This window comes from Ctenopharyngodon idella, chromosome 8 (assembly GCF_019924925.1).
Source record: "Ctenopharyngodon idella isolate HZGC_01 chromosome 8, HZGC01, whole genome shotgun sequence".
In the NCBI taxonomy this organism is placed as follows: Eukaryota; Metazoa; Chordata; class Actinopteri; order Cypriniformes; family Xenocyprididae; genus Ctenopharyngodon; species Ctenopharyngodon idella.
The window spans coordinates 2,455,001-2,470,171 of record NC_067227.1 but is presented as its reverse complement, the minus strand read 5'-3'; the positions used below and the strand labels follow the sequence as shown (position 1 = coordinate 2,470,171).

The following is a 15,171-nucleotide window of genomic DNA, read 5'->3' as shown; positions in this document are numbered from 1 at the left end:
CGCGAGACTTGAAAGTTTCTCTCGATCACTGTTGCCAGATCTCGCGATAAACATTTCCGCCATTTAACAACTGTTGGAGACTGAGAGCAAGCAACAGCAAATGTTAAAGCAAATTCTTTCCTGCTTTTGGTCTTGTACGTATCTGTGTTTTTCATTTTGACATGCGTTCATTATTTATGTACATCATGTGTTATCATGTGTAGGAACCGTGACATTTTAACGGGACTCAAAGTAAGCCATTTTGTGGTTAGATTAACATGCTACATGCACATGTACAGTATGTTTACTTGTGCCCTAAAACTCTCTAATGATCTAAATACAAGGGGGTAAACATGAAACCTGTGCACCCTATTATTATTTGTTACGGAAGCCTCGTATATCTTTTGATCATTATGATATGAAAATATGAGTTTTTGATTTGGCAAAGCAAGTTTATTTTGTATAGCTGATTTCAACAACAGTTTTCAAGGTAATTCAAAGTGCTTTACATAAAACATGGAATTTATGGAACCGAAAATTAATCAGGTTGTTTTATAAATCAAAAAACGTTGTTAACCTTTTTTATTTAACTTTTTAAACATTTTTTAACTTTCATTATTTATTTATTTTTATCATTTTGTATTATCTTGAGTTCTTTTTCTAAATAACCTTTAGAAATAATAACCTTTATATTTAATTTGTTTGGACTGATTGTCATTTATGAGAACCTGTTATATTTAAGTGAAAAGAATCCTTTAGCCATTATTTTGTTGTCTATTACATGTATAGATGTAGTCATTCATTAGCTGTATATTTGATGTCTAGTCTACTCTTGGGTTATGGTTAGACGTCTATTAGATTTTCACTGACAGCCCAAATTTTGCCTCGTTTTAGCCTAGACGGCCGGGCTATGTTTTGACGGCTATTAGACATAAAATTGCTTGCTGGGTGTACACCATGAGGCAATAGCGATAAAGCCTTAGGTGCTGAACCTTTTCTTCATAAATGCAATACGTATTTTGATTTATAGATTTGAATACAATAAAATGCCAAAAATAAATTTTTAATAAATAAATAATGTACTATTACCTGTGGCAGTTGTTTTCACGAGTTCACACTTACAAATGATCGAATAGAGTAAAAAAAATAGCCTATATAATAAGTGTATTTGGCATGCTGTCCAAGGGGATCGAGGGCTCCGATCTTTGAATTTATTTGGAATTTATTTAGCCCAAACTCCGAGCTTCAGCTGAGAGTGAGGAACGGGGTGGCAGAGGGATGCAGAAAACTGTCGAGGTAAGGTGAATCGGCTCTCGTCTGTGTATATATATTTATACCTCCACTCGAGCTGATTAGATAGACCGTTTGAACGCGCTCCTCCAAAACCTTTGTTTATAAAGCATCATTTGTCTCTTGAATTCTGCAGTCTCTCGAGTCGAGACACAGACATGTAAGAGGCGGAAAATTAACTGAACATATACTAGTTTAATTCGTGACACTTAGCCTACATTTTAAAATCTTTATTTCGATATGGCAACATTTTTATTTAAAAAAAAATCTTTCTTTTGAATATGGCAACATTTGTATTTTAAAACCTATATTTGAATATGGAAACATGATATCTTGTTCTACAATATTTCTATGATTAAATCGCTGACAAGAGACTCCTCCCTCATCAGCCAATCAGTGGGCATAGTTAGTGTGTTGACATCATCCATAGCAACGAGGTCAACCCCGCCCCTTTCTCTTAGCTTAAGACTTCTGTCTATTCTTTAGTAAAAGTTTGTCTGTGCAGCTTTGTGAATAGGCTTTAAGAGAAAACTCTTGGCTAAGAACTTTTCCTGCTATTTAGAAGAACTCTTAGTGGTAAGATAAAATGTTTTGTGAATACGGCCCCGGTCTTCAGTCTAATTCTATATATTTCTCCCCCCACTCCAGAACCTATAGCTTAAGTATTGCATTGGAGGTGCTACACATTGGATCACAATATGAACATGTACTCTGAATTTTATTCTTAATATTTTTCATGGAGCTACTATTCCGACAACCCAAGACGTCTAATGATTCAGTAATGATGATGAACTTAAAAGATTATAGACCACTTCCCACAACATAACAGCAATGCCATTAATAAAAGGTATAGTCTAAACAATTGATTATTTGGGATTTCTAATTTCAGTCAAAACTCTCCAAACACACCACTGAATTGATTTTATTGTTATTTTCAAAGCAATAGCCTTTTCTCAGATTTATTGAAATCACCGCCTGTTAAATAAAACATTACAAAATTAAAAATAAATCAATTAATAAATAAATAAAAATACACTTTAAAAAATGGCAAAAATAAGGATAAATGATTCACAGGTAAGATAACACATCTCATATAGCTGCCTTAGCAGCTAGCAACAACAGTCATTAAAATGCAGAAATTATGTAAATAAAATATTATAAACATGAAATATTATTTTTATATTTAAAAAATAGCCTTTGATATTTTACCCGCAGTCTGCCCTAACCTGCTTCCCAACCTGCAGCTGAACCACAAATGATGTACATATTTTTCCACCAAATATTAGTGATTAGTATTTCACAAATTCATAAGTTAAATATATAAAACTATACTGTCAGTACACAATAGTTACACAAATGAATTAGATCAAGCAATGCATTTATTTCCATTTAAAGGGATAGAAACCAAAGTAATAACATTAGGCTTAAACGATTCCTTATCCTATGGCTCCCTCTAGTGGGCAACGTTAGAGCAGGGGTTATAATACCAAAAATACAATTATAATAGATGTATTGAATTTCTGATGCTCAAGAGGAGAACATCAAATTCTAAACCAGGGGTTCTCAACTGATTATAGTTGGAGTTAAACTCTGCAGAAAGTGGACCTTGAGGACCAGAGCTGACAACCCCTGGTTTAGAATTTGCTGTTCTCCTCTTGAGCATCAGAAATTCATACATTTATTATAATTACCCCCTTCTTGGGCAGAAATTACCATGTTAGTATTCCTTTGTTGTAACAAAAATAGAAAATAAAGAAACGATCATTTTTACTGTTAATACTTTTTGTAACCTCTTATTTGCCTAATAGATAAACTATATACATGAAACTTGTTCTCCACATCATTTAGTATAAAAAGAAAATGTTGAATGACTTAGGCCTAAAGAAAATGAAGTTGAGATCACGAGAAAATAAGGAAGAAAGAAAAAATGTGCATGGGCTCTTAGGGCTAGGCCTTTAATGTTCAAAACATGTTTAATTTGTTGTACTTCACTTCAACACTAACACAGTTAGTGCTGAAGTGAAGTACAACAAATTAAACATGTTTTGAACATTAAAGGCATCCTTTTTTACTTGGACAAATATAGCCTAGCCCTAAGAGCCCATGCACATTTTTTTCTTCCTTGTTTTTTTTTTCTTCCTTGTTTTCACAATACAAGCGCAGCATTGAGATTCTTGAGGCTGTTCAGTAAGAAACAGGTGGCGGAATTCCAAAAGTTCCTTCCCCACTGCTCTCAGGTCCCAGGGGCTGCTGGGTGGGAGCAGCCCCAGCCAAGTATGAGCTCCTCACACGGCGCAACAGAAAGTGAGCGTTGCTTCTCGTACTCCCCCACAGAGAGACTGTGGGGCAGGGCAGCATTCACAATGGAAGCCATCCAAGGGTAAGACGGATCTGAGGAACGTCATTATCCAGAGGAAAGAAGTCCTGACGCCAGTTTCCACCTCATCATACGGTGCCCATCTCCCTTCGGTACCCTCAGGGGGCCGTTCTGCCAACCCTGCCACCTCGTGTGCTTCAGGACGCAGCAGTTCTCAGCGAACACATCTCACTGTCCACCCGGAAACGTAGTGGCGCTGGGATGTTCGCTCCCTCCGAGGAGGGGTCAAAAGCGGCCAGTTCGGTTGTTCCCTGCCGGTTCGCCATTTCAGGGCATCAAGCTGGTCACACACCAGACACCAGAGGTCATTCTCGAGAGACTGATACCCTTAGTAGATTTTCTGGCAGCATGGAAACTTCTGTCAAATGTATCTCAATGGGTCCTGCACACAATAGAATTTGGGTACAGAATTCAGTTCGGATTGTGATCGCCCAGGTTCAACAGGGTTTTGCTCACCGAGGTGAGCCCCGAGCAGGCTCTGGTTATGGAATAAGAAGTACAGACTCTCTTGCGAAAAGAAGCTATAGAACAGGTTCCTTCTCCCAGCAGGGAGTCAGGGTTTTACAGCCGGTGCTTTATAGTTCCGAAGAAGGATGGAGGGTTGCGTCCTATTCTAGATCTGTGCCTAATAAATCTTACAGTCAAGAAGCTCAAGTTCAGAATGCTCACTCTGAAACAAATCATGTCACAATTCAAGTCTGAGGACTGATTTGTCATGATAGATCTGAAAGGCATATATTCTCATATCTCCAACCTTCCTCAACACAGGAAGTTCCTGAGGTTCACTTTCGGGGGCGAAGTGTACCAATACTGGGTTCTTCCCTTCGGCCTAGCTTTATCACCCCGCACCTTCACAAAATGCGTGGATGCAGCTCTGGCTCCGTTGCGACTCCAGGGCATCCGCGTGTTGAACTACATAGACGACTGGTTGATTCTGGTACAGTCAAAAGAGTTGGTGGTTCAGCATCGAGATGCTGTTCTCGCCCACATGAAGTTGTTGGGGTTACGGCTAAACGCAAAGAAAAGTGTGCTATCTCCAGCTCAGAGAACCTCTTTTCTGGGCGTAATTTGGGATTCGGTTTCAATGCAAGCACGTCTATCTCCGGCTTGCATAGAAGAGATTCTCACTGCCGTAAACAAGCTGAAGCTAGGCCAGTCACTCACTGTGAAACAGTTTCAGAGACTGTTAGGTCTGATGGCAGCGTCCAATGTGATACCTTTTGGCCTGCTGTACATGAGACCTTTGCAATGGTGGCTCAAAACCAAGGTGGTTCTCCCCGAGGGGAAATCCGTTTCGCATGATCAAGATCATGTGGCGATGCCTTCGTGCTTGTGTCATGTGGAAAAAAACCTTGGTTTCTTTCCCAAGGGCCAGTGTTGGGAGCTCCTTGTCCTCACTTAACGCTTACGACGGATGTGTCCCTCACCGGCTGGGGCGATCATGAGTGGTCGCTCGGCTCGGGGTCTGTGGAGAGGCCATTATTTTTCCTGGCACATAAACCAGTTGGAGATGATGGCTGTGTTCCTGGCACCCAAACACTTCCTCCCATTTTACATAAAAGATGTTTACATATAACCCATAAGACAAAAAAAAATAGCTGTATTTATTAAAATGACCCAGTTCAAAAGTTTGTGAACCACTGATTCTTAATACTGTGTGTGGTTACCTGGATGATCTACGACTGTTTTTTTGTTGTGTGATGGTTGCTCATGAGTCCCTTGTTTGTTCTGAACAGTTAAACTGAGCTCTGTTCTTCAGAAAAAAATCTCCAGGTCCCAAAAATTCTTCAGTTTTCCACCATCTTTTGCATATTTGAACCCTTTACAGCAGTGACTGAATGATTTTGAGATCCATCTTTTCACATGGAGGACAACTGAGGGACTCAAACACAACTATTAAAAAAGGTTCAAACATTCACTGATGCTTCAGAAGGAAACGCGATGCATTAAGAGTCGGGGGGTGAAAACTTTTGAACAGGATGAAGAGGTCCAAATTTTTCTGATTTCGCTTGAATATCTTTTTTTTTCCTTTAGTACTGTCCTTCGGAAGCAACAGAAAATACTTGCATGTTTCCCGGAAGACAAATTAAATACAATTTACCTTGATCTTCAAATTCCAAATGTTTTCATCCCCCATCTATTAATGCATCATGTTTTTTTTTCTGGAGCATCAGTGAATGTTTGAACCTTTTTTAAAAGTTGTGTTTGAGTCCCTCAGTTGTCTTCAGTGTGAAAAGACGGATCTCAAAATTATTCAGTCACTGCTGTAAAGGTTCAAATATGCAAAAAATGCTGGAAAACTGAAGAATCTGCAGGACCTGGAGATTTTTTTCTGAAGAACAGAGCTCAGTTTAACTGCTCAGGACAAACAAGGGACTCATGAACAACCATCACAAAACAAAAAAACAGTCATAGATCATTCAGGTAACCACACACAGTATTAAGAATCAATGGTTCACATACTTATGAATGGGGTTATTTTAATAAATTTTTTTTTGTCTTTTGCATTATATGTAAACATCTTTTATGTAAAATATCTTACTCAGGACAGTACTAAATAAAAAATAACATGCATTTTGTATTATCTCCCTTATTTTGTTAAAATTATTAACATTTTCACAGATTCTGCAAGTGGTTCACATACTTTTTCTTGCAACTGTATAAGTCATCAGGGGGGGTCTGCATTTGCGCCACTTATGCAAGTTGGCACACCAGATCCTCCTGTGGGCCCAAGGGAAATTACTGTCAGTCAGGGCAGTATACATCCCGGGGCGTCTGAATCAGGGAGCAGACATCCTGTCGAGGCAGGGGCTGAGGCCCGGCGAGTGGAGACTTCACCCCGAGGTCGTGGAGCTCCTGTAGGAGCGCTTCAGGGAAAACGGATGTGGATCTGTTTGCGTCTCGAGAAATGACACACTGTCCATTGTTTTACTCCCTCACATATCCAGCCCCTCTGGTGATGTGGCAGAATGGTCCTCGCTGCACACGTTCTTCAGGTTTTATAACCTGGACCTGGCCTCAACTCCCGGGGTCACGAGTGCTCGCGTCTCAGTGTGCGCATTACGATTTCACACAGACAGGCACTTGGTTTTATGGCGGCGTGGGTATTTCGTTCCCAAAGCTCTTGTGGCAGTGCGAGTTCCCATGAAAGGGAACGTCTCAGGTTATGTATGTAACCATGGTTCCCTGAGAGGGAACGAGACACTGCGTCACGTTGCCATACTCCCGGCATACCTGTAACCGACTTACTTTGACCTTTCAGAAGCTGACACTGTTTGGTTCAGGTGTGCTTTATAGTTTCCTGGTTATGACGTCACCCGCCTATGTCACGCCATTGGACTGATTTCACATGTGCTTCACGACGCAATCACGCAGAGGCGTTCCCAAAGAGCTTGACGCAGCGTCTCGTTCCCTCGTTCCCCAACAGCAAAACAGACAGAAAATAATAAACACATTAAAGAAAAAACAAAAACACAAAACAAAACAAAACTAAATTAGGTTAAAAAAATAAATAAATTAACAAGTTTAGTACAGTATACAATAACTTACAACCAAACCATGTATTATTACAGACATAGGCTGCACCAAATCAATCCTTAATTGAGTCTAAGATGTATTAACAAATTATCAGCACTTAGTACCAAATGTGTGCTACTAACATGACAATACAAGTGCACAGTCGGGATTCGGGATAAACGGGATTACAATAGTACAGTGTAGATGGACAATCAATCAATAAGGACTGCATGCAGCTGCAGAGATCTAACATGCTCAAGGAACGGTATTTACGGTTGAGATTTTAACCATGGAGCGATGGAGAGAGTGTTTAATTTTTTCTAATGTAATAAAAAATAAAGCATCTTTTATCCACTGAGTGTGAGAGGGGACGTGAGGACCTTTCCAATGCATCCAAATACAACGTCTTGCTAGTAAAGTGAGAAAAGCTACCAGCTCAATGAAATGAGATGGCAATGAGTAATCAGGAGGCAAGACACCAAACAAGCCAATTAGTGGATAGGGAGAGATTTTAACAGATGTGGTAGCTGAGAGTGAGTCAAAAACAGACTCCCAAAAAACAGACAGAGCAGGACAGGTCCAGAACATATGGGTTAAATTAGCTGGTTCTAGATGACACTTGTCACAACATGGATCAATGTTGGGGAACATGCAGGCTAATTTACTTTTAGACCAGTGTACTCTGTGAACAACTTTACACTGTAAAACCCCATGACGAGCACAAACAGATGAATTATTAACACATTTTAAAACCAACTGCCATGTCTCTGCATCTATCTCCGTGTTAAGATCCCAAGCCCAGATAGTCCGAAGACTATCAGAAGCCAAGGGGTGGGACGCCAATAGAGTATTGTATATTGTGGAGATGGCCCCTCTTTGATAAGGGTTAATATTGGAAATGTTGTCGACAAGGGTGGAGTGTGGGTACATGGGGAACTCCGGAAAATGCTTACGGACAAAGTCCCGGATTTGCAAATATCTGAAACAATGGGACCTTAGCAAGTTAAAAACTTGAGACAAATGTTCAAATGAAGCGAAAGTTCCGTCAAAGTAAAGTTGCTTAACAGAGATGATCCCACGGTCCACCCAAGCTGCAAAAGCCTTATCAGTGAAAGAGGGAGGAAAGAGGGGGTTAAGATGCACTGGGCATAGAAGAGGCGTTGACTGTAAAGTGAAATGGTGCCTAAATTGACACCAGATCTTTAGACAGTTTTTAACAATAACATTATTGGAGAATGTCAAAGATGATAGTGAGAGAGGAAGACAGAGAAGAGACGTAAGTGAACAATTATCACATGCATCCTCCTCAATCCTTAACCAGGGTGGAGGTTGATCATCAGAACTACACCAGAATAACATATTTCTGATATTTGCAGCCCAATAATAAAACAAGAAGTTAGGTAGTGCTAAACTCCTTAGTTTTTTGTAAAATGCCTTTTCATATTCTGGGAGTTTTTCCATTCCAGATAAATTGAGAAATAAAGCTATCCATAGAGTGAAAGAAAAGCTTGGGAATAAAAACTGGAATGCATTGAAAGAGATATAAAGATTTAGACAGTATGTTCATTTTTATACAATTTATCCTACCTGCTAGGGAAAGATGCAATAATGACCAACGTTGACAATTTTTAGTCATTTGATCCAGCAGAGGAGAGAAATTACAATTGAACAGATCAGAATAATTCTTGGTTACACAGACGCCCAGGTAATTAAAATGATCTAATGATGTTTTAAAAGGCAGTTTTGAAAGAGGATAGGCTATGGCTGCAGAATTTATAGGCATTAGTTCACTCTTATGAAGATTCAGTTTATACCCTTTAACATGTCCAAATTCCTCTAATAAGACTAACACTTGGGGTATGGGTCTGTCTGGATCAGAGATGAAAAGTAAAAGATTGTCAGTGTATAAAGACAGCTTATGCACAGAACCTCCCCTTGTGATGCCCATTATCTGACTTAACCTAAGGGCCACTGTCAATAACTATGGCGAACAGTAAGGGGGAGAGTGGACAGCCCTGCCGAGTACCACGTCCAAGAGGGAAATAGTCAGAATAGTCATTGTTGGAGCGCACACGAGCCAAAGGAGAAACATACAAAAGTTTAATCCAGGAAATAAATTTACTGCCAAATCCAAATCTTTTTAAAGTGAAAAACAAGTAAGGCCACTCCACATGGTCAAATGCCTTCTCTGCGTCCATCGAAACAACCAGCTCAGGGGTGGTAGATGCTGAAGGAGAATATAATACTTCAAATAGATGCCTAACATTGTGGAAAGAGTATCTTCCCTTGACAAACCCCGTTTGGTCTGTAGAAATGATTGAAGGCAAAACAACCTCTAAACGCCTTACCAGCATCTTGGCTAATATTTTAACATCTGCACATAACCAAGAAATAGGGTGATAGTTACTACAGAGAAGCGGATCCTTGCCTTTCTTCAATATTAATGAGATGGTGGCCTGTCTTAAAGTTTGAGGGAGTATGCCAGATTGTAGGGATTCATTAAACATGTTTAGAAGTAATAGGGAGAGTTTATCAGCAAATGCTTTAAAAAATTCAGTAGGCAGACCATTAGGCCCAGGACATTTCCTACTTTGCATTGAAAGTAATTTCAGTAAGTAATTCCTTTAATTTCATCTACAGTAAAAGGCTCATCTAATCTAGAAGATGTCTCAGTGTCAATAGAAGGAATGTTTAGGACCCTAAAGAAACTATCGAATTCAGCTTCTTCAGATGAACACTCAGAAGCATACAACAAGGCATAAAAAAATCCTGAATTGGTCATTAATAATTTGAGGGTTAATAATTGTGCCACCATTGGTATTGATTTGTATAATATGTTGAGTTGAGACAGATTGTCAAATTTGGTGGGCCAATATTTTCCCTGGCTTATCTCCAGACTCATAATAATTATGACGAGACTGAAGCAATGCTACTATTGCCCCATCAGCAGCCAGTATATCAAATTCAGACTTTTTAGTAAGCAATTCCTTGATAAGTTCAGGATCAGGTGCATCTGCGCATTTGGACTGTAAGTTCATCAAATCTCTAGAAATAGAAATGTTCCTTTCAGCAGTATATTTTGTTTTTGAAAGGCAGAGTAGGAAATTATCTCTCTACATAAATAAGCCTTACATGCCTCCCAGATTGTTAATGCTGACATGTCTGGATTAACATTGGTGGAAATGAAAAGGTCAATGCGACTGTCAATGATTTTAATGAAATCTGGGTCAGTAAGAAGAAATTAATTAAAGCACTAAGGGGATCGTGTGAAACATACACCTGGACATGAGATATCCACTATGATGGTAGCATGATCTGAAATAACTATAGGACTATAAAAACAGGTGCAAACAGAGGAGAGCAACTTATTGTCGATAAGAAAGGGATCAATTCGAGAAAAAGTACCATGTGCAGTACCATGTACAGGAGAAAAAAAAGAAAACTGCTTCCATACATCCGAGACTGCATATAGCTCCATAAACATTTGAATGATTTTAGATGATTTAGATTGGCTTATTGGAAGAACAATCAAGTGGAGAATCAAGACAGCAGTTGAAGTCTCCACCAAGAATAAGCTGACTAGAAACTAAATCTGGAAGAGAGAAAAGAAAGTTTTAATAGAAATCCTCATTATCCCAATTTGGACCATATACATTAGCTAACGTCAGACTACAGCCAAAGATTTTCCTGGTAACAAAGCAGCCATTAGGATCTGATATAACTTAGGTAACAGGTAGAGGTACAGATTTTTGCACTAGGATTGCAGTCCCACGAGCCTTACTTTAAAATGAAGAATGGTAGAGTTGGCCTACCCAACCTCTGCAAAGTTTAAGATGATCAGATGGTTTAAGGTGGGTTTCCTGCAAAAAAGCAATTTTAGTGTTTATACATTTTAAGTGATCACTTTATTGCATTTTGAATTCAACCCCTTCATCTTCATGTCTCCAAACTAGTGTTATGATTTAACATCTTTTAGAGGTAGTAATTCAACAAAAATCTGCAGCCATGGCAATTTCCCGAGAGCAATAGAAAGGGTGTAGCACACAGGATTGGAAAGAGAGAGAGAGAAAAAAAAAAACATTAAACTCCCAAACCCCAGCCCAGTTGCTGAAGAGAACAGCAATGAACAGCACTCTGACACAAAGATCAGCTTCGATGAATACTTTCTTATACCAATCGCACTGCCCCCCACATTAGAGTGTAAATAGATTTAAAGAACACAAGTTAAACCTTGTCAATCAAACATCTAAAAAAAAAACTTAAAAAAAAACAAAAAAAACACTGAAAGCCGTGAGGCTACAACTTATGCAAACCGCTCGGCCTACATAATAATCAGAAGAACAACTATATAGCAAAGCAGCATTAATATTACAGCAAAACCACTGTGCAAGGAAACATATAGATGCTAAGATACAAAAGTAAAAGAAAAAAGACCGTACAGTATTCACGCAATTACATTCCATAATAAGGCAAAGTTTATAAAAGGAGAAAAAAAAAAAAAACTGCACCGAAATGGCAATAACAGCGCAACAAGACATTAGTAATCCAAAAGAGTCAGTTGGCTTTATTACGAGGTTGTGTTTAAGTCTTGGACAAACTTGACAGCATCAGAAGCAGACAGGAGGCATTTTTTATCCCCGTTGGGTAGAGTGATGCGCAGCCTAGTTGGGAAAAGGAGCGCCGGTTTGTACCCGTGCTTGTATAGCTCGGCCATCGAGCCTCTGTACTCAGCGTGCTGCTTCAATATGTCGGGGCTGTAGTCATCTAACATGTGAATCGGATGGCCTTTATAATGCAGGGCGCCCTGTTTGCGACCCTTGCGGATTACCAGGTCTTTTACTTGGAACCGGTGAAGACACAAAATGACAGGCCGCGGTTTTCCTCCCTTCGCTGGCTTGGGAGCGAGGCCCGATGTGCTCGATCTATCTCGGGAGGTGAAGTGAGGACCTCCGTACCAAGAACATCAATGAGCAGTTGAGAGAAAAACGCGGATGGACGAGAGCCCTCAATCGATTAGGGTAATCCCATGATTCGAATGTTTTGACGTCTGCTGCGTCCCTCCAAATCAGCTACTTTGAGTTGGAGCAGATCATTGTCTTTCTGCAACGCGGAGTAGGCATCCTCAAGATGCTGAAGCCGTTGGTCAGCTGAAGTGGCGTTAACTTCTAGAGAATCAATGCGTTGCCCGTGATCATTAATAGTTGATCGGATGCTATCCAGCATAGAGGCAAGAGACTCAAATGATGATTTGAAATCGGCCGATAGGGCCGCTCTGTGTTCGTCCAGCAGCGAACTTATGTCGGCCATGGAAATCGACGGGCACTTCTTATCCTTGTCTGTGAGTTTTCCTTTAGCCTTAGACATGGTAACGCTATCCAAACAATTACAACCAGTTTCTTAAACATTTGTTGGCACTATAGATGAAAATGAAAAGTTAAGAAAAGTTAAAACCGCGGGAGCAGGCTGAGTGCACGACTACTCTGCACACCTCATAACCAGAAGTCAGGTCATTCCATTTTTTATATCAGCTATGCATTCCGTTAATTTTGTGAATTGGTAAGTTTCATCAGGGTGCGAAGAAATATAGAGCTGCATCATCAGAGTAACAGTGAAAACTAATGCCATGCTTCCTAATGATATCTCCCAAGGGTAGCATGTACAGAGTGAAACGCAATGGTCCTAGTACTGAGCCTTGCGGTACTCCATATTGAACTTGTGATCGATATGATCTCTTCGTTTACTACTACGAACTGATAACAGTCAGATAAGTATGATTTGAACCATGACAATGCAATTCCACTAATGCTAACATAATTTTCAAGTCTATTCAAAAGAATGTTGTGATCGATAGTGTCGAATGCAGCACTAAGATCCAGTAACACTAATAGAGAGATACAAATACAATCTGATGATAAGAGCAAATAATTTGTAACTCGAATGAGAGCAGTCTCAATAATGGTACGGTCTAAATCCTGACTGGAAATCCTCACAGATACCATTTCTATTTAAAAAGGAACATAGTTGTGATGATACTGCGTTTTTCTAGTATTTTTGACAGAAAAGGTAGATTCGAGATCGGCCTGTAATTGACTAATTCTCGAGGATCAAGTTGTGTTTTTTTAATAAGGAGTTTAATAATAGCCAGCTTAAAAGTTTTCGATACGTATCCTAGTGATAAAGATGAATTAACGATATTAAGAAGAGGATCTATGACCTCTGGAAGCATCTCTTTCAATGGCTTAGTCGGTATAGGGTCTAACATGCATGTTGTTGATTTTGATGATTTAACAAGTTTAGACAATTCTTCCTCTCCTATAGCAGCGAATTAATTGAATTTTTCCTCAGGGATACTACAATGCACTGTCTGATGTGATACTGTAGTAGACGGTTGCATGGTTATAATTTTCTCTTTAATATGATCAATCTTGCAAGTAAAGAAGTTCATAAAGTCATTACTGCTGTGCTGTTTGGAAACATCAGAAGTTGAAGCTTTATTTCTCATTAATTTAGCCACTAGCAGTTTTTAAGGCCTTTCTGTAGTCAATCATTCTCTCTCTCCACGAAATGCGAAAAAACCTACTGCGTCTAATGTGCTGGAAAAGAGAGAGGCAATAGTTTCTGTTGCAACATTGAGTTCTTCTAAGCTTTCTGGAATGCTAAGGTGATGAAACTGATCAGGAAGATTATTTATAAAGCAATCTTTAGTGGTAGAACTGATAGTTCTACCATATTTGTGGCAGGGGGGTAGTTTAGCAGCCTTAGCTAAATGTAGTATACACGAGACTAGATAATGATCTGAGATGTCATCGCTCTGCTGCAGAATTTCAACGGCATAAATATCGATTCCATGTGACATTATTAGATCTAAAGTATGATTACAACAATGAGTGGGTCCTGACACGTCTTGTCTAACTCCAATAGAGTTTAGAAGGTCTGTAAGTGCCAATCTGATACTAGTAAAGTAATGCATTACAAGTAACATACATTACGTAATCAGATTACTTTTTGATGTAATGATGTAATGAGTAAAGTAACGCATTACAAGTAAAATTCGTTACATAATCAGATTACTTTCTGATGTAACGAGTAAAGTAACGCATTACAAGTAACATGCATTACGCAATCAGATTACTTTTTGATGTAACTAGTAAAGTAATGCATTACAAGTAGTAACATACATTACGCAATCAGATTACTTTTTAATGTGATAACTAACACATTACAAGTAACATGCATTACGTAATCATGTTACTTTTTTGATGTAACTGCAAATTACATTCTAAAAACACAAATATATTTACTTACAGCCAAAAAAGTTACTGCAGATGATGTATTTTCAAGAACAACAGTCACAGTAATAATATGAATTGTAGCTGAAATATAGCTAGTGATTCATGATGTCAATTTAGTGGAGTCTCATAGGAAAGAAGGAATGGATTGCAACTTGGCATTTCTGACTGGCCATCAGCCATCTTGGTTTGGAGAAAAATGTATTTAAAATAAAGCTTGCTATACTTGTTGGCAGTGTATAGGATGATGCACTAGGGTCCACTGTAGAGGTTGATGTGCAACTATGTAATCAAAACAAATACATACATATGAAAATGCTTTTTGACTAGCTGTCCATAGTGACCTCTATGCATGAAAGGGTTAAACAACAGTACAATCCATTGAAAACACTGTACGTCTATCCCTCACAGCCTTATTTTCATTCCTGTCAAAAAAAAAAATATATATATATATATATATATGGTGCTACTTTGATTAAGTGCTTTTTGTCAATGGAACAAGGGTGATGCTATAACTTCCAGGTTGGCCTTAATTGTCATCACTCCAGCAATCTATAAGAGCAGCTTTTCAAAAAACAGAAAGTCAGCTGCGCAAACAAACAGAGCGATGTTTTGATAGCAGCACCGGAGTGTTTGCGGTGAAATCAGCCTACATTCTAAGAAAAGACTGTAAAAATAGGGCACAATGTACTGTGTTAATATGCAGGAATCTTCCGAATT

General features: G+C 39.0%; 1 protein-coding gene across 3 annotated transcripts in view; it reads left to right on the top strand.

Moving 5' to 3' along the window:
• The window catches only part of nkx3-1 (NK3 homeobox 1), a 20,292-nt gene continuing 5,121 nt past the window's right edge, over positions 1-15,171 (top strand). Inside the window, exon 1 of one of the 3 annotated variants that reach the window (XM_051903283.1) lies at positions 1-134. The gene's annotated coding sequence lies outside the window, so the exon portion shown is untranslated. Of the gene's footprint in view, positions 135-1,180; positions 1,281-15,171 lie in introns of those variants that run through there. The other 2 variants (XM_051903284.1, XM_051903285.1) reach the window with 2 other exon arrangements.